Source organism: Prionailurus viverrinus, chromosome B2 (genome assembly GCF_022837055.1).
Source record: "Prionailurus viverrinus isolate Anna chromosome B2, UM_Priviv_1.0, whole genome shotgun sequence".
In the NCBI taxonomy this organism is placed as follows: domain Eukaryota; kingdom Metazoa; phylum Chordata; class Mammalia; order Carnivora; family Felidae; genus Prionailurus; species Prionailurus viverrinus.
Genome location: NC_062565.1, coordinates 21321559 through 21346852, shown reverse-complemented (window position 1 = coordinate 21346852; position 25294 = coordinate 21321559). Strand labels below are relative to the sequence as shown.

Genomic DNA, 25294 nt, shown 5'->3' with positions numbered 1-25294 from the left:
CCATTGTAACACAGCTCACTAGCACAAGCACCTGAACATTCCACAGGTTCGAAAGTGTTTTCTATAAACACAGTAACCATACTGGCCCCATAACAACAAGATTGATTCTTAAGGAGAGTGTTATTTCTATCTCCACTTCCAACATTGTGATGTGGTTCCACTATGTCTGGGGAAGAACAATGAGGTTTGAAAAGAGAATTATGGGCCCAAGGAAAGCATACACTTACAAAGGTTTATTTGGCAATAAATACAAATGATGTATACAGCCTTTTGCAATCCTAAAAATCAGGTCAATGACACCAGAAAGCCTTTCACTTATTAAGCTAACAACAGCAACTAATTGAGCAATGAGACATGAAACTTACTGTTATATCTGCAGAGAAGTCGAGAACATATGGAAGCAGAATTAAAACAGAGCCAGGTATTAGTAATTAGGGAAGTTTAGACACACGAGTTACACAGTTTATGAAGCTGGGAATCCATCATGCTGTGGTGAAAATCCAGAAGACAGTATTTACAGGGTCCTGCTATTGCAATGTGTATCCAGTATCTGATATGTAAAGTCCACATGAACAAAGTAAGTTCGCACCAAATTAACCTAAACAATAAAAATAAAACACTAACATTAATCCAATTCCCATTGTGGTGATGTTTGGTTTGCTTCACCGACAAGTTAATGGAGTCAACACCTGTTTTATCCCCTCACGTTCCCTGGGAGGCCAAGCTCACGTGATATATTAAAATCTTTCCCAGAGGTCTTCTTATCCTCAGCCTCACGCAGCCTAAGGAAGCACACCAGACAGTTTTCAGCTAACCCCTCACTGACAGCCCAGTGTATGGTCCTTGGTGTAAACCCCAAGATGGTGTTGATAGTCACCAAGAACCAGCTTAGGGCTGTCCAAGATGCTAATAAAGGTTGCCCCATTCAGCACTTGTAGGCTGGGTTGTGTTTTTCCATTAAAAAAAAAATGATGGGGGCGCCCGGGTGGCGCAGTCGGTTAAGCGTCCGACTTCAGCCAGGTCACGATCTCACGGTCCGTGAGTTCGAGCCCCGCGTCAGGCTCTGGGCTGATGGCTCAGAGCCTGGAGCCTGTTTCCGATTCTGTGTCTCCCTCTCTCTCTGCCCCTCCCCCGTTCATGCTCTGTCTCTCTCTGTCCCAAAAATAAATAAACGTTGAAAAAAAAATTTTTTTTTTAAAAATGATGTATACAAAACACATTCTATTAGTACATTGTCGTTATAAAATACTATAGAAAAAAAGCATAGAATAAGTCCTTTTATCAGTTTGGTATATAGCGTTTTTTCCAAACGTGTACACATGTCCTATTCACTGCTTACCATCCAGCATGTTTTGTGTCACAAATAGGGCTCGGATCCTCGGTCTCCGGTAGTCTCCCTGTAGGATTTTAGCAGAAATGTGAGAGGGGGGTTGGCCCCTGCGGTGCCCCATTCCGCACCTGTTCTTTCGATCTGGCTCCTCTCACTTGGAGAAGTGACATAAAAGCAAAGGAACTGCCTATCTCTACAAAATGCTGTGCCAGGAAAAAAGGGCTCTGGTCAGACCAGACACCATGCTGGCGACCAGAACTGGAAATAAAGGTAGTGAACAGGAGCAAGCACCGCGTCTAGGGAGGCATGTAGACAAAGCCGGAGGAAGGTGCCAAGGGTTCAGAACCAAACGGAGAGATGGAGCCCAAACGTGTGACCAGGGGTACGGTATATGGGCTGTTCTGCCAGATTTAAAGAGTCCAGGATGGGGCAGACCAGCGAGCCAGCCCCTGGAAGCTGGGGAAGGGGGCCGTCGAGTGGTAAAGCAGGGAAATGAGGAAAGAAGACAGGTGGTGAGAGACAATCTCCGGGAGCTGCTCCGGTGGGCTCTGGGGCAGCGAAGGTGTCAGGGTCCCAGCTGACACACAGCATGGGGAAGGTGATACAGTTACAGAAATGGGGAGGTGGGGCCCGGAGGCGGGTTTGGAGGGATGCACGAGATGAACACACTGGATGGGGAAGATCACAGTAAATTTTTCCTTCTTGTTCCTTTTCCCTCTTCTCTCCCTGATTTTATTTACTATAGTGAGTCCATGAAGGAAAGGGGTGTCTAAATGAGAACATAAGTCACTTGTACCTCCTTAAATAGCCTTCTTCCTTCAACCCTTTCCTTGGGTTCACTTCTTCTATCCCTGACCAAGATCCGTGCTCCCTAACGGAAACCCACTGTCTTCATCACCCCTACAGCACTTTTTAGGGAACCCACAGAGGATTTCAGGTTCAGGGAAACAGCCGGCCCCATCTTCCCTGCCTAACCTACAGACTCTCAGCATGGTTGTGGTCAGAACAGGAGAGGCTCTGAAGCCAACCCAAGCATTCCACCGATGACCCACTCGGGAATGGCAAATTGAAGGCTACTGGGAGAAGTAGATAGCAATGCTCAGAGTGGTGAAATCTGTCCAAGATATCCTGGTAACAGCTGAGCCACATGAAGAGGAAAGATGGGGGAAAGCTACATTCAAGAAACAGAAATAGGGAGTCCCAGGCCACCTTCATGGAGAGCCTTACAAAAATGGCACAGCTTTCAGATTCTGTGTCTCCCTCTCTCTCTGCCCCTCCCCTGTTCATGCTCTGTCTCTCTCTGTCTCAAAAATAAATGTTAAAAAATAAATAAATAAATAAAAAGGGGGGGCCCCTGGGTGGCTCAGTCAGTTAAGTGTCCGACTTCAGCTCAGGTCATGATCTCACAATCCGTGAGTTCGAGCCCTGCGTCCGGCTCTGTGCTGACAGCTCAGAGCCTGGAGCCCGTTTCAGATTCTGTGTCTCCCTCTCTCTCTGCCCCTCCCCTGTTCATGCTCTGTCTCTCTCTGTCTCAAACAGAAATAAACGTTAAAAAAAAATTTTTTTTTTTTAAATAGCACAGCTTGTATCTCAGGAAGAAAAGAAATGGAGACCTTAGCTGTATCGGAAGCTGCATGAAAACATTTGGAAACACTGGATCTCCTTTTTGGCACAAGAGCAGTTATGAAATGTAGATTAAATTAGGATCTTGAGTGGCATGATGCAGACTGTGCTCTGGAAGAATCTTCCACAGGTATCCCTAGAGGTCAACCAGGTGACCCATCTGAGGAGCCTGGCTAATTTACTGGCAAAAGGCAGGGAAGACATCCATCTGGGCCAAGACCTAGGACAACAACAGTCAGAAGCAAAGATAAAGTTGAAGACACCTGTCCAGGAAAAAGCAGGCTCTGCCAAGGGTGGGAATTAAGTCCTCTGAGAAGCTTTGTCTCAACCCATCTGTCCAAAAACCACTAATACCAGTTTCTCAAAAACAAGGAAGTAAACACAAAGGAGGGGAGGGAAGGATGTTGGAAGTGCTTTGCAATGTAAAAATAATAATCTTAATAAAGGTACTTCTGCTGCCTACACTTTCGGAAACACACTGAGGGGTCAACCGAGGACGGGTCTTCAGGGGATCCGAAGCTGGTCTCCTCAAGTTCTGGGACACCCTGTCCCTTCCGGGCACTTCCGCCAAGTGCCATGGCGGAGGGCCTTCTCAGCTCGAGGGTGTTTGTCTCCGGGCAGTTGTTTGCGCGTACACAATACTAGATCAATAATAACCCTATCTTATTTCATTATTGTTGTCTCTCAAGTCCCCAGTGCACCACAGATTTGTTTTTTTCCCCCTTGCTTTTGTCACAGTGAGATCCGCAACCTGAATCCCAGCTTCCCAAGGCAATGCCTGTGGCACTAATTTTGAACAAGGAAGTGTAACTTGGAATCCAATTTTTTGTGAGGCCTTGGAGGTAAGCATTGGTGGAGGAGGGGTGAGGCAGGACAAGGGAGAGAGAAGTTCAGAAAGGAGCCTGTGAAGACGGGGCAATGAGGAAAGCAAAAGGACATTTATTTAATCAGACTTACTTTTCTTAATTTCCTGTTTCCATAGGCCCTGCTTAATGATTCCCCCTTAGTGATAAAAACCAACTATCTCCCACCCCATGTTATTTAATGAATTTTACCATCTCGATCTTAACACACTTATAAAAACACAATGGGGTTAATGAGTAAGGGTACTTCTTTAAATTTTTTTAAGTTTATTTTTATTTATGTTGAGAGACAGAGACAGCGAGAGAGCAAGAGGGGGCAGGGCAGAGAGAAAGGGAGAAAGAACCCAAGCAGGCTCCTCGCTGTCAGCACAGAGCCAGACGTGGGACTCAAAATCACAAACCATGAGCTCACAACCTGAGCCAAAATCAAGAGTCGACGCTTAACCTACTGAGCCACCCAGGGTGCTTTTTAAATTATTATTATTATTATTATTTTTTTAAGAACAGCAATCTAGAAAACTAAATCTTAGTGATATTTATTCTTAAACAATGTTTAACACTTAAATTGAATTTTTTTATTTTTTATTTTTATGTATTTGGGGCAGGGGAGAGCACAAGTGGGGCGGGGGGGGAGGGAGGGCCAGGGCAGGGAACAGAGGATCTGAAGTGGACTCTGCATTGACAGGCTGACAGCAGCAGCGAGCTCGAAACCACAAACTGTAAGATCATGACCTGAGCCAAAGTCGAACACTCAACCGACTGAGCCACCCAGGTGCCCCTGAATCGAAGTTTTTTCAAGTTTTCATGATTACTTCACCAAAATCAGGTTGAGTGAAAACTGCTTTTGTTTCCAGTAGGTTGCAGTCAGTGATGGTTAAGCAACCGTATTGTTACATTTTGCACCACACAGTTTCACCAAAAAGCAGATGGATAAAGATCAAGTAGGCCAGTGTCTGGATGTTATTAGCCTCTCCCCTACAGGACAAGCCTCCAGGGCAATCTGTATCTCCTGGCCTATACCACCAGGGACACTCCAGCTACCTGGTTCTCCCAGGAAGATTCACTGGTATTTGTCTGGAATGGATACACTTGGAAATGACATTCCCCAGGGGGGCAAGGGGCAGGCGGGGCCTCCTGCTTCAGCGAGAACTGCGTGTTTTCCCCAGAGTCACAGGGAGAAGGGACTCCTCTCAGAGTCAATCTCACTCCCCCCTGCCTCCTTCACTCAACATCCAACAAACACTGGTTGCAGGTCTGTTCTGGGCAAGGAGCTCTTCCGCAAACTGGGAACGCCGCGATGAGAGGTAAGGTGGTCAGGGGCACCTGGGTGGCTCAGTCGGTTAAGCTTCCGACTTCAGCTCAGGTCATGATCTCGCGGTCCGTGAGTTCAAGCCCCGCCTTGGGCTCTGTGCTGACTGCTCAGAGCCTGGAGCCTGTTTCAGATTCTGTGTCTCCCTCTCTCTCTGGACCTCCCCCGTTCATGCTCTGTTTCTCTCTGTCTCAAAAATAAATAAACGTTAAAAAAAAATTTTTTTTTAAAAGAGAGGTAAGGTGGTCAGGCAGGAAGGCAGTTGCAACCCAACATAGAAGGTACTGGACCCAAGAGAAGCTAAGACTCCATGTGAGCACATCAGAGTGGAACCTAAACCAGGCTGGGTAGAGCAGGAGTCAGGGAAGTCTGCCTGGAGGAGGTGACTGTAGTGTTTCCCTCCATTCAACTGATATTGAGCACTTATCATGGGCTCCCACTGCTCTGACCACTGGCTTAGAGCAGTGGACCAACGTGCAAAGTCCTCTCACTAGAAACTCACATTCCAGGAGGAGGAACCACTAATGGGCAGAGGACTGTGACAGAGAGACCACGTGACCAGGAAAGCCTGAGGAAGCAATGTTTAAGCTGAGACCATAATGATAAGATGTGGGGGGGAGGGTTTTTCAAGCAGAGGAAATGGCCTGGTATGCTATTGGAGTAAGGGAGCAAGACCAGTGTGGCTAGAATTTAGTGGGTGAGACACGGCGTGAAAGAACTGAGGTGGGAGAGATAAGCAAGGACCAGATGACACATGGCTTTCTAGATTATGGTTCTGAGTTTGCATTTTATTGTATGTGTCATGGGAAATCATTAAAAGGTTTTAAGCCAGAAAATGATATAAGCATCCCGGTTTCTTGGTCAGGCGAGAGAGGAGAGAAGCCTTGAAAGAAACAGCACACGCCAAAGGGCCTTGGAGAGGTGGCCCCCTGTGTGGCCAGGCGCAGAGCCCCAGGCAGCATGGAGGGAAGTGAGGCTGGAGACGCAGGCCAGCCTGGACTGCCATGGCTCTCACATGCCCCTGGAGGCCGTCCAGCAGGACTGACGTAATCCAGACTTACTATCATCACTCACGGGCTTTTGGATTGGTAAGTGGTGTTCAAGTCCTGGATTCCCCCAGAGAGCAAGGACTCAGCCTGTGAAATTAATTCTATCTTCTAAGACCCAAAATGGGGACACGTAGGTGGCTCAGTCGGTTAAGCATCCGACCTCAGCTCAGGTCATGATCTCATGGTTTGTGAGTTCGAGCCCCGCGTCAGGCTCTCTGCTGACAGCCCAGAGCCTGCATCCAATTCTTTGTCCCTCTCTCCCTCTGTCCCTCTCCTGCTCAAGTTCTCTCTCTCTCAAAAATAAATATTAAAAAAAATTTTTTTAAACACCCAAAATGCACACTGTCTTTCCAAGTTACTAAAATGTACTAGTAATCATCACATTCTTACACATGAAACAAGAGTTTTCTCATTCTCCAGATTTCACAGGTACAACAGAGGAGCAACAATGTGTGACCAATGCCATTAGTATTGTTATTATTGCTGCTATCTACTTCCTATGGTGGCATTTCACACAGACCCCTCACTTTCGTCTTCAAACTCTAGACTACCCTGATTTTCCTGCTTCTTCCTTGGCTGCTCCTTTTCAGATTGTTGTCCTGTTTCTTCTTTCTTGCATCCCTGCATTTTCCCAAAGCACTGGCCATCCCCTCCCTAGCAGCCCCTATCACGTCTCTGTGAAGAAGTCCCAAACCCTCCTGGGTGGTTCTGTCCCTCCGCCCCGTGTCCAGCCTGCTGCTCCATTTGATGTCACACTGGCATCCTGGATTCAATGGATCCAACTGGTCACTGTCTTCCCCAAACCCTGTCTTCTTCTGAAATTCTCCTAGGTGGCACAGCCCCTGTTCACCCTAACTAGTGTCCTCAGTCATTCTCAGCTCTTCCCTCTCCCTAGTTCTCTCTATTGACCAAGTAAGCCCCTTCTGTGTTATTTCCTCAGTGTCTTTGGAAAATACCCCCTTCTTTCCTCTTCCATCACCGCCTTCCTCATTATAGCAATCATTCACCTATGCCAGTGCAAGGTTTCTCCCTTCCTGTCTCCAATAGTTCTTTATTATCTTATGTGCTCCCTCAAGTCCCAGGCACCATCTCTAAACTGGCTTTATGCTGCTCAGAGTAAAAAGAGACCACTAGATTTGCATTTCCATCAACTTCCCATCTCCAAATACGACCAGCAGAGATGCAACTGCGGAATACAAGAAACAGCAGCAAGCAAAACAATGGTTTTTACTGTTGCAAACCTTATGGTACAATCTGAGTACATACTGTCCAACATGGTGGACAACAGCTACCTGAAGCTATTGAGCACTTCACTTATTACTATTCTATTTTTTAATGTTTGTTTGTGTGTGTGTTTGTTTGTTTATTTACTTATTGAGAGAGAGAGGGAGAGCACACGTAGGGGAGGCACAGAGAGGGAGGGAGGGAGAATCCCAAGCAGGCTCCACGCTGTCAGAGCAGAGACCGATGCAGGGCTCGAACTCATGAACCTCAAAATCATGAACTGAGCCAAAATCAAGAGTTGGATGTTTAACTGACTGAGCCACCCAGGAGCCCCCAGCTTATTACTATTCTAAATTGAGATGTGATGTAAATGTAAAATATACCCTTAAAAGTCTTCATACAAATAAAAAAAGAATGTAAATAATTTTTGTATAGAGTACACATAAGAAATGGTACTATTCTGGATATTTGGGGTTAAATAATATATATTGTTAAATAAAACCTACTATTAAAATAAATTTCATTTGTTTCTTCTTGATGTTTTTAATGTGGCTAAGAGAAAATTTTAAATCACATATGCATTATATAGCATTGTATTTCGATTGGACAGCGCTGTTCTACCTAATTGGGGATAGCGTCACGGTGAAACTTAACTGGTAAGAAATTGGAGAGAAATAGTTCCTAAGAAAACAATGGAATGCCACAATGAAAAGAAAAATAGCACAATGGAAAAATGGGCCCAGTATCTGAACATACATTTCTCCAAAGAAGATAGACAAATGGTCAATGCTAAACATCATATTCATTAGGGAAATGTAAATCAAAGTCACAATAACATCCCACTTCATTCCCAGTAGGACTGCCATAATTTTTTTTTAAATGGGAAATTACAAGTGTTGGGGAAGAGGTAAAGAAATGGGCCCCCTTGCACATGGGGGGGGGGGGGGTAGGAATTTACAATGGTGCAGCCACTGTGGAAAACAGTTTTGTGGATCCTCAAAATGTGAGGCATGGAGCTCCTACATGACCCAGCCATTCCGCTCCCAGGGAAATGAAAACATATTCATACAAAAAGCTGTACAAGAATGTTCACAGCAGCATGATTCATAATAGCCAAAAAGTGGCAAGAACCAAATATCCATCAATTGACAAATGGGTAAACACAGTGGAATGTTATTTGGCAATTAAAAAAAAAAATGAAGTACTGAAATGTGCTAGAACATGGATGAATGAACCTTGAAAACATTAAGCTAAGGTAAAAGAGGCCAGCCACAAAAGACCACATAATTACAATACCTTTTATATGAAATGTGCAGAATGGGCAAATCAGAAAACAGGAGATTGGTGGTTGCCTAGAGCTGGAGGGGGCTGGGGGAAAATGGGGAGTGATAGCAAAAGAACACAAGGCTTCTTTCGGGGATGATGAAAATGTTCTAAAATCAATTGTGGTAGAGGTTGCACAAGAAACAAATTACAGTTGTTTCTGGGAAGGGAACTTGACAGCTGGGCACAAGGGTGTTCCTGTACATGTATTTTTTTTTTTAGTACATATCCTCTGTGTGTACTAAATTTTGTGTCACATATATAATAACTTTTCCACAAATACATAAGATAGGATTTTATGAAAAATTATGTTAAGAATGACGAGAGTCATAACTATTGGTTCAATAAAAGTTCAAAATGTGTTAAAAAACTCATTTAAATGTTTATACCAATACATATGCAAATCTAGATGAAAAGGATAATTTTTAGGAAATTATAAATGTCAAAATTGACTCCAAAAAAGGTAGAAAACCAGGCCAGGGTAATGGCCAGATAAGAAATTGTTACAATAGGGGCACCTGGGTGGCTTAGTCAGTTGAGCATCCAGCTTTGGCTCAGGTCATGATCTCATGGTTCGTGAGTTCAAGCTCGGCATCAGGCTCTATACTGATAGCTTGGAGCCTGGAACCTGCTTCGGATTCTGTGTCTCCCTCTCTCTCTGCCCCTCCCCTACTCATGCTCTGTCTCTTTCTCTTTCTCTCTCAAAAATGAATAAACATTAAAAAAAATTTTTTTTAATTGATAACAATAGCCAAAAATTTATCTTTTCCCCTCTGCCCTCAAAAAAGAGCATCAAATTCAGATTGGTTTATAAGTGACTTTTTCCAGTCCTTTAAAGAAAGATAATTCTTACGTATAAACTCTTTCCAGTCATAGGAAAACACCCAAGGCTCCCCACTCATTTAACAGGGATAAGTATCAGCCAGTAAGAAATGTGTAAGGATAACAAAATGGAAGGAGGGTTGGGAGAGAACAGAGGCTGCACATTAGGGGTTTTGTTTGACCCACATTATTGGCTCTACCTATGAATTGGTTAATTGGTTGCCAACATTTAAAACCTGGAACATTTTTTCATAAAAATCAGATTGAAATAAAACATATGCAATAGAGGAGTGCCTGGGCAGCTCAGTCAGTTGAGTGCCCAACTCTTAATTTTGGTTCAAGTCATGATCTCATGGATCATGGGATCAAGCCCCACATTGGGTTCTTCTCTGACAGCACAAAGTTGGCTTGGGATTCTCTCTCCCCCTTTCTCTGCCCCTCCCCCACCCATACTCTGTCTCTCTCTCAAAATAAATACATAAACATTAAAAAAAAAACATGCAACAGTTGTAATACAGGATTAATAGAATAGTTATATGTTTAATTCCTATAAATCACTCGTGATCACTTAACATTTATCAAGCACTTAGCACATACCAGGTCCTTATCATACTTTCTGTTTTTCACAGAAGAAACACACAAACTTAATAGAGTAGAAAGCAAGAGATAGGAGTAGCCAAATATAGATAGATGGACAGATTGATAGATATCCAAAAGACGCCCCTTCTAACAGAAATGGGTACCATTTTTACCCATCAGGTTGACAAAACATAAAAAAAAAAAAACAAAAAAAAAACATAATAATCAGTGAGAACATAGGAAAATAGATACTTTTATTTTCCACTGGGGGAATGCGAAATTGGTGCGAACTTTTTGGAAACAACTTGAAAATAATTGTTAAAAATTTAAATGGGCACACCTTCAAACTCCAGGCAATATGTTTCTCTATCTCTGTCCTATGGAAATACTGAAAAATATATTAAAATAGTCATGATATTGGTTTTGTTTGTTTGTTTGTTGTTTGTTTTTTGAGAAAGAGAGCAAGCGTGAAGGGGGGGAATGGCAGAGAGAGAGGGAGACAGAGAATCCCCAGCATCTCCATGCTAAGCGCTAATCCAGATGTGGGGCTCAAACCCACAAACTGTGAGATCATAACCTCAGCTGAAGTCAGACGCTTAACAGAATGAGCCACCCAGGCGCCCCATGGTATTGATTTTCTATTGAGCATAACAAGTTAACACAAACTAAACAAGTTAAATCAACACAAAATTGTTATCTCACAGTTTGAAGGGCAGGAGTCAGGTACGTTTTCATTGGGTTCTCAGCCTAAGGTCTCACTTGATTGAAGTCAAGATGTCGCCCCGTGTGTTTTCATCTCGAAGTTCAACTCAGGAAAGATCTGCTTCCAAGCTCCCTCAGGGTGTTAGAACTCACTTCCTTGCCTGTATGAGGGAGGTCCTGTTTTCTCACTAGCTGTCAGAGGTGACCCATTCTCAACCACTAGAGGTCATACCCAGGTCCTGGGGGTTCGTGTAACCTTGCCATGTGGCCATCCTTCAGCCCCCTCACATTTCAAATCTCTCCCTTCAGAGATCCCCTTGGAAGGGATCCTCGGTTAAAACAGTCCCACCCAGATTATTCCAAGTCCATTAATTCAGTCACAGGAGTTATAGCCCATCCTTTCCATGGTTCTTGCCCACACTGTAGGGGAGGGGATTACACAGGGTAGTGCAACAGGAGTGGGAATCTTGGGACCATCTCAGAATTCCACCTTCCACACCCATGTTCAAGGATGTTCCTGCCAGTATCTTGTGAACATGAAAACTTAGAAATAATTTAGAAATAAACTCTGAATCATTGTATAGCCTATCCACCTATACTACAAAATATTGAGCTGGCTGCATTGTTAAGTTGAATGAGATAGATCAGTGTGACATAAGTTTAAAAAAAAAAAAAGGCAAGTTACAGAACAACACATACAATAGGATCCCATTATGTATAAATAAATAAATACTGATTTCCTGCCTCACACTTGTTCTCTGTAATCCTCTATTCTGCTGCCAGAGAGGCCTTTTCAAAATTCAAACCTGATCCTGTCACCAGCCCTGCACCCACCCTGCCCCCTGGCTTAAAACCCAACCTTGGATTCCCATCATTCTTAGGATAAAGCCTAAACAAATCCTTGTCCTGGCCGTCCTGCCTCTCTGCAGCTATGCTCCCGCTCAGCTCCCTGGATGGACGGCTCTCCCTCCATCTCTCAACCCTCACCAGCATAATTCTCCTGTCCGAAATGTCCTAGTTGCCAATTTCACCTGGCTAACTCAGGCCCATTGTTCAACTCGCAATTCAAATGATACTCTCCTTGCCCCACTCCTCCTCCACCCCACCCCCAGATCAGTCAGGTGCCCTGTTAACCAGCTTTCTGCATGCTCTCTCATTCTTCACACAGTTTGTAAGTATTCATTTATCATTGTGCTTATTTCATCGATATGTATCTCCCCCAATAGACACTAAACTCCACAAAGGCAGGACATAACTGGTTTTGCTTATCACTGCACCACGACCACCCCGCCCCCCGTTGTGCCTGGTACACTGCCTGGCACAACGTAGCAGCCCAACCAATCTGTGCTTCAAGAAACAACAAATGAATTCCCTTCTCTGTCCTCCAGATTCCCCTTCTGAAAGCTTCACTTTTCCCTCTGATGGACATCCCCTCACCTGTGTTTTTCTGTCTCCTAGCACTCAGCATCCTGTACCGGACGTTTGCTCACCGACCAAGCTTCCCTACCAGACTGCGAGCTCCTCACCATGGCAACCAGCCTAGCACCCAGCCCAGAGAAGAGCTCAGTAACCTGACAATGGGTGAATGAAAGGATGACAGTCTGCCTCTCCCCTATCTCCACTATTCCTCTTCTAGGAGTACCCTGTTTGGAGGTGGCCTGGGCTGATGAGACTCAAGGCAGCAGGCTGGCACTCTTCCTGCAGGCAGGGCTCTGGGAAAGGCAGACTGGCTGTGGTGGCTAGAAGGGAGGGAGTCCCTTTCAGGAGGAAGAAGATGTGACAACAGACAATGGGAAGTGTAGTCAGCATGGAGGAGGCCCAATGCAAAGGGCGGGGCACCTTACCAGGCAGGAGGGGCCCTAAGAGTGGACTCTGTTCTGAGTAAGAGATCAGAGAGGGACCCCCACAGGGCCTATCCCAGGACAGGACCTTGCGCGGCCACCCAGCTGGACACTGGCCATTTCGCAATCCCCCAGCTCCACCTCGGCAAACACAGTAGTGTCCTCTGCTCCTAAAATGGTACTCCACATACCCAAACGGGTGACCTTGAGGAAAGAGTTCTGGGGCCCAGTCCAACCAGGAATCTTGTTTTCCCAAGACACCCAGAAGGAGGAGGAGCCTGAGCCAGCTGGACAGAAGACCAAGGTCAATGCCCACACAGCTGAGTATCCTGTCCCAAGGGCTAGGCTGCAATCCTGAGAGCTGGAAGCAAGAAAAGTGTAGAGCAAGAAATCAGTGGCAGCAAGCAGCTCCAGAGGAAGCCTGTGAACACATTGATAGTGCTGGGCTTCCCCTGTTACATGGCACCTGATACTCAGAGCGGGGCTACTTAAGGACCTTCTGCCATGTGTCATGTTGGGCGGCCATCCTTCTATTAAGCCTTCTTGACCCAGGCTAGAAACATCTCCTTCCTGTCTCCTACCACCAGGTTGAACCATATGAAACGGCCGACAGTCCATGGTGTTTGTCCTACAGAAATGGCAATCTCATATGGTTCATCTAACAGACCAAGGGCTTTGGATGGCAGAGGCTCTATTGGTTTCATTTGTTTCTCTGCAAGTCTTGCTGTGTAGTTGATGAAATGAATATGAACAAAAGAAGTTGGTTTTTTGAACTTGATTTTTCTTGCTATATAATTAATTCACTGGTAGTTCCTTAGAGAGTTATTCTAAAGCCCTTAAATAAAAATCAGTGTGTGTATAACCCTTTATTGTGTACACTGGGGCACACCTGCGGTTGGGTATAATAAACACAAAGAGAAAGGGAACTGATATCAGCTAAGAATCTGTTGGTGCCATTCGCCGTACTTTCATTCACCCACTGATTCACAATGACAATCTTGAAGAAGACATTGTTCGCTCCATTTCACAAATTGGGGAACATGCCATACAAACCAACTTAAATATAAAAGATAAGACATTCCATTTAATTGGGACCCAAGTCTCCCAGACGTCAAGAAATATGTTGAGGGGCACCTGGATGGCTCAGTAGGTTGAGCATACGACTCTTGATTTTGGCTCAGGTCATGATCCCATGGTCATGGGATCGAGACCCACGTCCGGTTCTGCATTGAGTGTGGAGCCTGCTTGTTGGGATTCTCTCTCCCTCTCTGTTCCTCTGCCCCTACATCTCTTCTCTCTCTCAAATAAAAGAAAGAAAGAAAGAAATCTATCAAATATCACATAGTATAAATGATGGCACTAATTCTGGCCTATATGGTTCTAAGGCAGAATCTTTCAACCTCAACACTGAAGGAAAATTTTTTTATGTTTATTTATTTTTGAAAGAGAGAGAGAGCAGGGGAGGGGCAGAGAGAGAGAGAGAGAGAGGGAGACACAGAATCCTAAGCAGGCTCCAGGCTCTGAGCTGTTAGCATAGAACCTGGCAAGGGGCTCAAACTCACAAACTGCAAGATCATGACCTGAGCCGAAGTTGGACGCTTAACCGACTGAGCCACCCAGGCACCCCTGAAGGAAATTTTCTTATAAAACACTTTGTTCATACCTAGTGAATGAACACACCCTGAAAAACATCAGTTCTTCTGGGGGAGGGGGGAGGAACAAACACACAAACACAACGCTTACAAAAAAGAAATTACTGAAAAGTAACAAAATGTTTCCTTAAAGATTCTGGAGCATTTGTAAATGCTTTTGTAAAAATACTCCATTCTTTGGTAAAATGTGCATGACTCATGCGTACCTGTGTCAAGGTGTCATTGCTCTTTATCTGTCTTGTGTGCTCCATATTGATGAGTTTCCACAAAGGTTTTGTTTCTGAGGAGTCCACATTTCTGCACTTATTAATGTTGAAAAAGATCCCCTTCCTATGTCCTGCACACAGCAAACAGCCCTCTTGTGCTTGGTATCACCCATCTGTGAAGGACAAGAAATAGAACCCTGACCCTGAATTCTGACCCCCAGAGGCTAGTGTTTTCTGAGCAGTTTCCCCCCCTGCCTCTCAGCTCTGCATTCTCTTCTTCCTCGGCTGCCTATGTCTGAAAAATGGAGAGCCACGGCGGCGATGTAGGGCAGGAAGTAAATGGAAAATGAACAAGTGCAGGGCAGAAAGGTCAAGAAATGAACATCTTAAGGGTGTGCAATGAGCACACAACATACAAACCGCTGAGACCTGGACGCTCCAGGTCATGAGCCCACGCGTTGGAGTTTGGGGAGGTCGTCATATCCAAGTCACTTCAAACACTGAGGGAGCACCACGTGCAAGGTCCCCCAGCCCCAGTTCTAGGCACCAGATCATGCTGTTCCTCTCTTAAAATCCATTATGCTCCACGGTGCCTTCATTCAAATAGATCTGACTTTGGAATCTAGACCCAGAATTACAAAGTGAAGGCAAAAGCTAGGCTAGCATAGCTAAAGTTATTCAAAGGAACTTTCAAAATAAGAACTCCTCTTTAATAAGCACATTGGGGTTTTGAGGACCATCAGCCTTGCCTCTACTGCCCTTATTGGATGAGAGGGATGTGCCGCATACATTGGTAGGCGTTGTGAGTGGCAAGGTTACCCTTGATTGCAAAAGAAAGGTCATTGCCAAGTGATAAAGGGGAAGGTGAGAGAGAAAGAGCCTTTCAGCACTTTAAAAGCAGAAAAACAAAGCACTGTCCCCACCCATCTTCCTCCCTCCCTAAATTTCCTCGGTAAACCAAAGGTGGAATCGGAGTTCAATAAAGCCACCTGAGTTCCTTCTTCTACTTGGTCTGTGCCACAAATAATCCATTTGTTGCCTGGGACCTTATCTGAAGTTTCTGTCTTCAGTGATCTGCATGCGGATAAGAGAATCAAAGGAAATTTTAGCTACATGTTTAGCTACTAGTCTTAGGTAGAAAATTGGACTCCGTTCCTGCAAAATAAAAGAACTAATTCATTTTCTAAGGGAAATTGTCCCTTTGGAAGAATTAGAAAGGACAGGGGGCAAAAGCCACCAAGGCTTTGGAAGATAATGAAGGGCAAGAAAGGGCCTCAGGACAGCAAAGTCACAAACCACTCAGTGTGGTGCCCACCTCAGCCCCACAGGAAACAAGACCCACAGAGAAAGTTGCCCAGGGATCCCTGCACCTCATTCAATAAATGAGCATTGGGGCACCTGGATGGCTCAGTTGGTTGAGTGTCCGACGTCAGCTCAGGTCATGATCTCACAGCTCATGAGTTCGAGCCCCACGTTGGGCTCTCTGCTGACAGCTTGGAGCCTGGAGCCTGCTTCGGATTCTGTGTCTCCCTCTCTTTCTGCCCCTTCCTCGCTCATGCTCTCTCTCTCTCTCTCTCTCTCTCTCTCTCTCTCTCTCTCAAGAATAAATAAAACATTAAAAAAAAAACTTTAATGCATAAATAAATAAATAAATATTTAAAAAATAATAAATCTCAGCATTTCAATCAGCATCTTAGGGAATTGTAATCTAGTTCTCTCCTCAAGTAAAATTATTCTTAATTGGCCTCAATTTTAAAAAGATACTGGCGGAGACAAAGTCATTAATCCAACAATGCAATGTGACAAAGAAACTTCAAAAAATTTGGAAATTGTTGGCTTGTTTTGTGGATCCCTCCTCAGATGCTGAAACCCACCTAAAAACATTCCCTTCTCAGGGTGACAAGGTGGCTCAGTGGGTTGAGCATCCAACTCTTGATTTTGGCTTAGGTCATGATCTCATGGTTCTTGAGATCGACCCCCACACAGTAAGTGCAGAGCCTGCTTGGGATGCTCTCTCTCCCTCCTTCTCTGCCCCTCCCCCTGCCCCCCGAAATAAATAAATAAACATTAAAAAATTCTCTTCTCCCTTCCTTCTTTATCCAAATAGTTATCCAAATAGTTAAGGAGAATATGCCCCATTCTTTCACCTTTCACTCTCCATGACTCATGCAACAAATATCCAGTCTCTGTCCCAGCCCAAGTTTTTGCCAGTGTCAGGCAAAATCTAAAAGAATCCACCTCTCTTTGTCTCCGTCTCTGCCCTGGGCTTTCAGTGGTCTTAGGCCAGAAGTCTCCAATCTTCATGGAATCCCTCCACCAACACAGTCTCATTACCAAAAGCAGACAGTAAGGAACTTTCTGCAAAATATCAAGTAAATGGTACACAGCACTCACACACACCTTAATCTTTAACTGTCAGAACTGCTCCTAGCAAGCTTTCTATTTCCAGGAAACAAAACACTATATTGTATGATAAAACAAATGAACTTTTGGGGTTGCCGATTTAAGATACAAAAATGAGGAAATGCAGATCCTCAACTGACATGCTAATAGGGAATCTCTTTTATTTGCCTCCCCTATATCCAATAAAATATGGGCTAGGACAGTATAATAATTGTTAGTATCTACTGAGGACCTGGGGTGCCTGGGTGGCTCAGTTGGTTAACCATCCAGCTTTGGCTCAGGTCATGATCTCATGGTCCATGAGTTCAAGCACCACATCAGGCTCTGTGCTGACAGCTCAGAGCCTGGAGCCTGCTTCAGATTCTGCGTCTCCCTCTCTCTCTGTCCATCTCCTACTCATGCGCTCTTTCTCTCTCTCTCTCTCAAAAATAATAAACATTTAAAAATTTTTAAAAATCGAACACACACTCAACACATTTAAAAAATATATATACTGAGCACTTACATATCAAACTCTGTGGATTGTTTCATTTAGGCCTCATGACGATCTTGAGAGTAAGTACCATTATTATCCACATTTTACAGATGATCAACTGAAGCTTACAACATCTAATAGGTGGCAGCACCACCCTCTGCACCCCGTCTTCCCACAGGACATAAGCTCTAATGCCTCCCTGTTGACTGGGAGGGACAGAGCACAGGGTAGCACTCAGGAGACCAGCCTGGCCTTAAGTCCTACTTGTTACTTACCACTAGCTAGCTCTAAGTCATTGAGTAAAATGGAGGAGAATTTAAAAATGTTTGGCCACACAGCATTCTACTGATATTTTCTAGCCCTTCTATTCTGATTTTCCGGAAACCTCAAATTGGTCTTCCCTGAGCCTTTGGGATTGCTGGGGAAGGAAAGGAGGTGATCTTTGCAAAGGAGTGTTAAAAAGTAGAAGTGGTGGGAGGGATGGGCAAAACAGGTGAGGTGGGATGGAGATACAGGCTTCCAGTTATGACTGAATAGGTCATGGGAATAAAAGGTCCAGCATGGAGATCATGCAGTGATGTTGTACGGTGAAAAATGGGAGCTACATTTGGGGTAAGCATAGCATGGTATAGAAGTGTTGAATCACCATGTAGTACACCTGAAACTAATGTAACATGGTGTATCAGCTGTGCTCGAATTAAAAATTTTTGCATTAAAAAAAGACTCAGGGAGAAAGGGCACCATAAAAGTGTCAAGCACAGACTTTGTGTCAAAGTGCCTACATCAGAGTCATATGCATACTTAATAACTGTACAGGAGTGGGCAAGTTACTTTACCTCTCCACGCATTATTTTTCTCATCTGTTATGTGAGGATAATATTAGAGCTATTCTGAGAAGTAAGTGAGATCAAACACTGACATTTTAAAAATTAGCAACTGCAGAATAATAAGCATTCAATAAATGTTAGGTATTAGCTACACCAATGTTCTTCCCATTTTTTGTTATTAATATATCTTTTAACAGACTTTTCAAAACTTCCTCTTTATGAGTATTTTAACTGGCCAAAAATTTTTTACTGGTAGTTTGCCATTACATGCAGAAACAGAGAAAAAATTAAATTATCTGGATGATTAGAAATAGTAACATGAAAAAAATTGTTTTTAGTTTATTTATGTTTTTTTTCTTAAAATATTTATTTATTTTTGGGAGAGAAGGAGCACAAGTGGGGGAGGAGCAGAGAGAGAGGGAGACACAGAATCTGAAGCAGGCTCCAGGCTCTGAGCTGTCAGCACAGAGCCCGACATGGGGCTTGAACTCACAAACTATGAGATCATGACCTGAGCTGAAGTCAGCTGCTTAACTGACTGAGCCATCCAGGTGCCCCTATTTATTTATTGTTGAGAGAGAGAGAGAGCATGAGCTGGGGAGGGACAGAGAGAGAGCAAGAGAGAGGGAGAGAGAGAATCCCAAGCAGGCTCCACGCTGTCTGTGCAGAGCCAGATGCAGGGCTCCATCCCACAAACCATGATATCATGACCTGAGCCGAAATCAAGAGTTGAATGTCCAACTGACTGAGTCACCCAGGTGCCCCTGCATCAAAACAAATTTTAATAGGAAAAAAAGGAAGAAAAGACTGTGTCAGAGGTTGGCAACCTATCAGAACATGAAGTCAGGGTTCTGACACTTCACACAGGGCCTGAGAAACGCAAGTGAGGGTGGGAGAAGGGTCATGTGGTTCCTCGACTCTGCAAGCAATGACAGCAGCAGCAACTTCCTGTGCCGTATAAACCAAAGCTATTAGGTGCACGCACTCACGCAACAGATTACACCTACGCTGTCCTCTAATGCTTATTCAGTGACCAAGGTGAACAAGGGTCTGTACTAAAGATCATATACCTCAGCTTTGTCTTCCGAGAGCTGATGATCTATGGAGATATGGGATAAATAACCATGAAAATGGCTCCAAAATACACATTAGAAAATAAAAATGAAAAAGAGCTATTATGAAAATCTCAGGAGTAGTGGGAGAGAAACAGTGGAGGCGGGTAAAGCAAGGCCAGGAATTGGGATAGTCCTGAAGCCACAATGACAGGGCTCATGGGGTAGAGTGGCCCTTTGGTCTTTGTTACATGCATGCTTGAGAGATGAAGCACCAGTGTGACCTCTATTTTTACGTTTTCCACTCTCCCAGTGGAATTTTCAGCCTTCTACCCAGGGTAAGTCCTGCAGCAGTAGGAGCCCAGTAAATAGCTGGTTGGATCAATAAACGAGAAAGGCTTATATTGGTGCATTTATTCAAAATGTTTTCATTTATTCAACAAGTCCTCTGGTGGTTTTAAAATATATCCGTAAATTCCTTGATACTCTTCCCTTCAGAGAATAGAGCCTAATTCCCCTCCCATTAAGTGTGACTGTATTTAATCACTTCTAATGAATACAAGGTGGCAAACATAGCTGAAATAATGGCCCATGTGAGATTAGGACGTACAAGCCATAGCAGTTTACTTGCTCTTTCTCTTGAATCACCGCCTCTGAGGGAAATCAGCTGCCATGTCATGAGGGCACCCAAACAGGAATCTGGAGAAGTTTACATGCAGTGAGTAGCGAAGGCCTCCTGTCAACAGCCACGGGAGGGAGCCATCTTGGAAGAAGAACCTCTACCCAGTCAAGCCTTCTGATGACTGGGTAACATCCAGACTGCAACCTCACAAGAGAACCAGCCAGCTAAACTATTTCATAATTCCTGACCCACAAAACACAATAACATAATAAATGTTTGTTATTGGAAGCTATCACATTGTGGGGTCATTTGTTATGCAGCAATACATACCTAATACAAGACTCTACCCTCACTAGGTGCAAGGCTCTGGAGCTACAATGATGTGTAAGGTATGTCTGTCCCTGCCCTCATAGAGCTTAGCCTATTAGGCAGCACAGACAAAAAACAATTCATACAGACTGACACATGCTTTCATAGAAAGAATGAGGTCCCAATGAGCAGGAGAGTCAGGGAAGCACAGAAGAGGGTCATTCAGCCCAGTCTAGGAGGTCACAGCCAAGTGATACCTAAGCTTTAGATCAAAAGATAAGCAGGAATTATCCAGGTATATGAGTCTGCTAGGGCTGCCATAACAAAGTACCAGGGACTGGGTATCTCAAACAAGGGAAATTTATTATCTCTCAGTTCTGAAGGCCATAAGTCTGAGTTCACGGTGTCAGCAGAATTGTGAGGCTATGAGGTTGTGAGGCTGCAAGGTAGGGATCTGTACCAGGCCTTTCTCCTTGGCTCATAGATAGCCACCCTCCCCCTGTGTGTCTTCACATCATCTTCTCTCTATGCATCTCTGTGTCCAAATTTCCCCTTTGTATAAGGACACTGGTCATATTGGATCAGGGCTCTATCCCAATGACTTCACTTTAACTTGACTACCTCTGCAAAGACCTGATCTCCAAATAAGCTCACACCCTGAGGTCCTGGGGGTCAGGAATTCAGCATATAAATTGGGGGTTTGGGGAACACGATTCAGCCCATAGCACTAGGTACAAGCATATAAGGACAAGGGAGAATAGTCCAAGCAGATGGATTAGCATGTCCTACAAACCGTATAGGCAAGACATAGCACATGCAGTTGGAGAATTATGAGCACGAAGTGAAGGACTGTGGCGAAAGCTGGGGCCAGATCATATAGGGTCTTACAAGCCATGTTAAAACATTTAAATTTTATCCTCAGAGCAGCAGCAACCATTGAAGAGGTTTATGTAGGGGAGTCACATCATCAGAGCTGCAGCTGGGAAAAGTCACTCTAGCTGCCTGGCTGAGAATGGATTGGCGGGAGCAAGAATTCCTGCAGGAAAGAGCAGGGAGGTGACTGCAGACAGCCAGTCAATGAAGATGGTGGACGCTAAGGTGGTAGTGATGGCATGGGAAAATGTAGAAGATTCAAGTAATCGTAGACTGAGATCAACAGAACTGGTTGAAGGAAGAGCTCTTAGTAGAGTGGGACAAGGAAGAATCAAGGGTGGTGCCAAGTCCCTCAGCTTGGGCAAATGGATGCATGGCTTGTGGCAGCCTTCACAGAGAGAGGATGCAAGGAGAGGGTTTGGGCTAAACAGGACCAGTCCAGCGTTAGACCTTTTGGGTTCAAGGTTACTGTGAGTCCCACAAACTAGCTGGGTTCCAGCCGCAGAAGACATCTCGTCTGGAGGAGAGATGCTTGGGAGCCATTCACGTGAAGCCGCTCATTGAAGCCCTGAGGACGAAGTGACATCTCTGAAAATGAGAGTGCCCTGGGGCAAGAGTATATATCTTTGGAGATCACCAACATGGAAAGACAAAGCACTGCCCTGAGAGCTAGGAAGAGAACCAGGAAATCAAGAGAATAGATTCATTCAAAAGATGGCAGTCAGCAACAAATTATGCTGAAAGTCAAATATAAGAACTGGATGTGCCCACTGAATACAGTGACAAGGACATTGCTGATGACCTTGATAAGCACATCAACCTACATGATGCTCATGTGGAGTCTATAAAGTAATGTTAACAGCCTTAAATATATTAGAAAGATCCTTCTGGGGCATCTGGGTGGCTCAGTCAGTTGAGCATCCGACTTCAGCTCAGGTCATGATCCCACAGTTCCTGAGTTCGAAACCCAGGTCAGGCTCTGCACTCACAGCCCTGAGCCTGCTTTAGATTCTCTGTCTCCCTCTCTCTCTGCCCCTCCCCTGCTCATGTACTCATGCACACTCTGTCTCTCTCAAAAATAAACATTAAAAAATTTTTTAATTAAAAAACAGAAAGATCCTTCTTTCTTTACAAATAGATAAAAGGAGAGCTCCTTAGCCACCAGTATCACCCCCAAAATCCTTTCCAAGCATGCACCCCATGCAGTATTGGCAGAATGGCCCAAGTTTTTCTGCTAAGTCCAATGGAGAGTTCGCCAAGACAACCCTGAGGTAGGACCATATTAAGAGGAACCTGCTAGTAAAGGCATTGACGTGCTTCAACACACAGCAAGCCCACCCAACATCCTCCTGGAACACAAGAAGCAAATCCTTTTTCACAGAAAGGTGGGGAGAGGACTTAATGTCTAGTGCTGTCACAGGAACAGGCAGGACCCTGTCCAAAAGGGGCCCTGGCAAGCTCTTCTTTCTCTGGACAGCACAGACTCTCTGGCTAAGCTTGAAATTACTAACAACCCTGCAACCATCACTTAGCCTCTCCAGTCTCTCCTCCCTCGTTCGGAAAATAAGGATGACGATACACCTCAGCACGAAGGGCTGAGTGAGGATTGGATGAGGTTTCTTAGCACAGTGCTTGGCACATAGTAAGAGCTCAGGAAAATATTTTTGTTATCATAAATAAACTCACACTGTGGATATGATAAATATTATTAGTGCACCCTCAGAAATCCTTCTTTGTGCACTGGAACTTAGGAGCCTGTGGGTCATTCTCACCCTCCCCATCACCACCTGCACCTCCACCACCCTGCCCTGCCCACACACTGCTGTCCAAGAACAGGAACTCAGTCTCACGATTCCTAGCACACGCCCTGCATCCCGTGTGCCTGGCACATGTCGGTAAGTAAATAATGCTTGTGGAATGAGTTAATAAATTCCAAGTGTATCTACTAAAACGTACTTACCGGAGTAGAGAAACACTGCTTCCAGGAATGGAAAAAGTCATGTACGAGGAGTCATGGAAAGGCTGGTAAGTCTGAAGAGGAAAAGATCTGGGGCTTGCACCATATTGTGGATGAAACACATAGCGATCCACTCTTCAACAAAGTTCAGATAATGAGCAAAGCAACAGAGCAACCTGACCGCACAGCAGGAAGAAAAGATAACAGCGGGGTTTTGTTGGTTTTTTACCCTTGCAGGGGGAACTCCCTTTGTAGGCAACAGAACCCAGAGAGCAGTTACAGACAAATGCATATCTTGTGGTAAATGCCAAGGGGCTGCAAATTTCTATCACATCATTAATCAGGGGGTAGAAGTGGCAAGAGTTCTGGTGAAGCAGTGCCAATTTGGGAACACCAAAAAACAAACAAACCCCCAACATAATCTAGCAAAACCCAACAAATTACATGACATTTCAGACCCAGCAGGAGACAAAACCCAGACCCCAAAGAGGAAGTGATGTATTCACCCTGGCCAAACAATGAAGTCAACACTTTGAAAGAAGAAAATCAAGTAAGTACAAAGGGACAGCCGAAATTCCTTAAAAGAACATGGAGGGTTGTGTTTGAAGGGGCTGCATTTAGCAGCATCTTTCTCTCTCTCTCTCTCTCTCTCTCTCTCTCTCTCTCAGTCAGCCCTTATTGGCAAACACTTAGGGGCTACTAGCCTCTGGAATGAGCAAGGAGAAATGAAAGTCTCCTTCCCTTTACTAACAGAAGACAAGCAAATGGCACACCCCGAGATCAACGTGGAAAGCATGGAGGGAGAGGGACATCACGAAGTGGCTAGTGGGAAGATGGCCCAACGACTCAGAATGCTAGTTATCCAGTGTAGGCCTAGTGGGAAGATGGCCCAATCCTGAATGCTAGTTATCCAGTGTAGGCCTAGAGTTGACAATTAAGATGTAATCTTCCATGTAATGATGCTCCACAGTAATAGGACCTCTTAATCCCAGTTATCTCAAAGAAACATAAACATTAATTAGGCTGTTCCCAATGCCTCCAGGGGAATTCCATTTTCATCTTTCATTGAACTGAGAAACTGAGGTACAGAGAAGTGAAGGAAATTGCCTGAAGGAGGGGTGTGTGAGTCAGCAGCCTGACCAGGAAGCCGGGGCTGTGACTCCTCACTTCCTGGTTTCCTCTCTAAATAGTAGAGCACATTCCCTTCAAGAGGCTGCTCTCCAGGAGAGAAGGCAAAGGAGAGTCAGGTCATCCTGGGGAGGAGCAAGATACCTGCCAGCAGGCACACAGGTCAACAGATAATTGAAATTTCTTCCAAGATGGGGCTTTCCCCTTCCTTTACCAGCGTTTCTCAGCCTGGAGAATCAATCTATCCCCTGTCCTGACTTCCTGCTCCTTAAACAGGTGTTGTCCCCGCTCACCATTCTGAAGCAGTTGCCACACAAATTAGCAGCACTCTGTCCCTAAGAGCCCTGGAACCCACTTGTGGGCCCAGTGTGTGCCAAAAGCTTCCGATGGCTGCCGCGCATTGTCAAACTCTGGCACACGCTTCGGCAAAGAATTTTGTCCTTCTGAACGGCCACCAGGAAGTTTGTTTGGCGAGCCGTCCCTCTGAAGCAAAAAAGGAAAAGAAAAGGCTGTAATTGCTTATTAGAAGCCTCCAAAGCTGAGTGAAAGTTTAACCAGCTCTAGGGAAAGTACACACACACTACTCCCACAAATTGTTTGAGGACTTTCCACTTTTCAGTGCACTGGAGCTACATTCGGGAGCAAAGGGGCAGCAGCGACCATTCTAGAAGTTATATCCCAGGTGGTGTAACATTACCTTCTGCCCACTGGGATCTTGTCAGCTATGCGTGCCTGGTCTATTTTGAAAGCCATCTGGGCTTGCTACCTGGGACATGGGTAGTGTTAACAAATCAAGGTTCAGCTGACAAGAGTTTAACCTAACCTCATCTGGTCAAGAACAACAGCAAGAGCAACATCTCAGCTGCTGAATTTGTGGTGTGAAACACTGCTTTTTCTTCAACATAAAATTTAGAGGCACAGTGTAAACTACAACCGTAACCCAAATCAACCAACTTCGGAAGGAAAAACATAGACACACCTTTTTACTTGGATTTCTTCATTATTTGGGCAAGAGGGCAACCAGTATTATAAAGCTGAGCTCTTTCCCAAAGGCAGGGCTGAGAGCCAGCATCCCAGACAGGCAGGTGTAACAGGCCCCGGGTGTGCAAAGGCCCTGTTCATCGT

The 25294-nt window shown here is 44.7% G+C and overlaps 1 long non-coding RNA gene across 2 annotated transcripts; it reads right to left on the bottom strand.

The window, feature by feature from the left end:
- Positions 1-269: 269 nt before the first annotated feature.
- Positions 270-23212, bottom strand: LOC125166058 (uncharacterized). Of its 2 annotated transcripts, none has more exons than XR_007152330.1 (3): positions 23045-23212; positions 1340-1397; positions 270-598 (listed from the first exon to the last, which is right to left on the bottom strand). It is a non-coding gene; the product is annotated as an uncharacterized LOC125166058 (long non-coding RNA). The 2 variants fall into 2 exon arrangements; XR_007152331.1 differs by lacking the exon at positions 23045-23212 and adding an exon at positions 10825-11142.
- Between the last annotated feature and the right edge of the window lie 2082 nt (positions 23213-25294).